This window comes from Bubalus kerabau, chromosome 3 (genome assembly GCF_029407905.1).
Source record: "Bubalus kerabau isolate K-KA32 ecotype Philippines breed swamp buffalo chromosome 3, PCC_UOA_SB_1v2, whole genome shotgun sequence".
Classification (NCBI taxonomy): Eukaryota; Metazoa; Chordata; class Mammalia; order Artiodactyla; family Bovidae; genus Bubalus; species Bubalus kerabau.
In genome coordinates, this window is record NC_073626.1 from 73,827,658 (window position 1) to 73,828,737 (window position 1,080).

Here is a 1,080-nt window from a genome sequence, read left to right on the forward strand (position 1 = left end):
TGACACAAGACAAGTGTTGTCATGGACAGGGGAAAAGGTATTATGCCCTTTGGGAAGGGGTATCATCCACAAATAGTTAACATTTTCATTTAGCCATCAGTGTCTCTTGATTTAACTAGCATATGACCATCTCTGAATACCCTAAAAAGATCTGGTCCTGAAAACTTCAGGAGACAGATGATGGTGAGAATTGCACAATAATGTGAATGTACTTAGTGCCACTGAACCATATGGTTCAATATGGTTTTATATTATGTGACTTTTCCCGCAATAAAAAAAAAAACAACATTAAAAAAGATGTGGCCATGCTCGCTTTGGCAGCACATATACTAAAATTGGAATGATACAGAGAAGATTAGCATGGCCCCTGTGCAAGGATGACATGCAAATTCGTGAAGTGTTCCATATTTTTAGATGCAAAAATCCTTAACAAAATTCTAGCAATCAGAATCCAACAACACATTAAAAAGATCATACACCATGACCAGGTGGGCTTTATCCCAGGGATGCAAGGATTCTTCAATATCTGCAAATCAATCAATGCAATACACCACATTAACAAATTGAAAAATAAAAACCATATGATTATCTCAATAGATGCAGAGAAAGCCTTTGACAAAATTCAACATCCATTTATGATAAAAACTATCCAGAAAGCAGGAATAGAAGGAACATACCTCAACATAATAAAAGCTATCTATGACAAACCCATAGCAAACATTATCCTCAATGGTGAAAAACTGAAAGCATTTCCCCTAAAGTCAGGAACAAGACAAGGGCGCCCACTCTCACCACTACTATTCAACATAGTTTTGGAAATTTTGGCCACAGCAATCAGAGCAGAAAAAGAAATAAAAAGAATCCAAATTGGAAAAGAAGAAGTAAAACTCTCACTGTTTGCAGATGACATGATCCTCTACATAGAAAATCCTAAAGACTCCACCAGAAAATTACTAGAACTAATCAATGAATATAGTAAAGTTGCAGGATATAAAATCAACACACAGAAATCCCTTGCATTCCTATACACTAATAATGAGAAAATAGAGAAATTAAGGAAACAATTCCATTCACCATTGC

General features: G+C 35.5%; 1 non-coding gene across 1 annotated transcript; it reads left to right on the forward strand.

The window, feature by feature from the left end:
• Nucleotides 1–305: 305 nt before the first annotated feature.
• Nucleotides 306–412, forward strand: LOC129648160 (U6 spliceosomal RNA). The gene has a single exon (XR_008712741.1). It is a non-coding gene; the product is annotated as a U6 spliceosomal RNA (small nuclear RNA).
• Nucleotides 413–1,080: the final 668 nt, after the last annotated feature.